Source organism: Furipterus horrens, unplaced genomic scaffold (assembly GCF_987537825.1).
Source record: "Furipterus horrens unplaced genomic scaffold, mFurHor1.1.pri manual_scaffold_7, whole genome shotgun sequence".
Lineage (NCBI taxonomy): Eukaryota > Metazoa > Chordata > Mammalia > Chiroptera > Furipteridae > Furipterus > Furipterus horrens.
This window is the reverse complement of record NW_028327177.1, coordinates 30,855,206-30,856,019: the sequence shown is the minus strand read 5'-3', so window position 1 is coordinate 30,856,019 and position 814 is coordinate 30,855,206.

The window sequence follows — 814 nt, the reverse complement described above, 5'->3', positions numbered from 1 at the left end:
ACAGAAAATGTGACATATACATATAATAGAATGTTACTTGGCCAAAAATAGAAGAAGAAAATCTTGCCTTTTGGGAAACTATGAATGAAGCTGGAGGATATTATGCTAAATGAAATTTGCCAGATATGGAGTGACAAACTTTGTATGATCTCATTTACATATGAAATGTAAAACAGTTGAACTCATAGAAGCAGATGGAATGAATGGTGGTTACTGTGGGCTTGGGGCTCGGCAAAATGGGGTGATGTTGGTCAAAATATATAAACATTAGTTATAAGATGAATAAATTCTGGGGATCTAATGTACAGCATGGCAATTATAGTCAATAATGTACTATGTACTTCAAATATGCTCAGATATTAGATCTTAAGTGATCTTATCACATTCAAAAAATGGCAACTATGTGAAGTGATGAACGTAGTAACTTGATTGTAGTAATAATTTCACATTGTACATATACATTAAAGCATCACATTATACAACTTTAAAAAATCACATTGTACAAACTAAATATATACAGTTTGTATTTGTTAATCATACCTCCATAAAGCTAGGATAAAACCCCAAGAACATATAAATAATTAAAAATATAATTCTATGCATTTGTGTCAACTATCCTTCCTTATTTGCTGGGACCTCTTATGTTTCCTGCCTCTAATTATTTAGGAAATAATAATTCTGATTTAATTCTGCTAGATGGTACTCTTAAGTTATTCAAAAGTATTTCTTATGATATGTTAATTTTGTTAACAAAAGAAAGAAGAATTCTTCTCTGGGTAAAATGAATATTTTAACATGTTTTCCCTCCTATCAC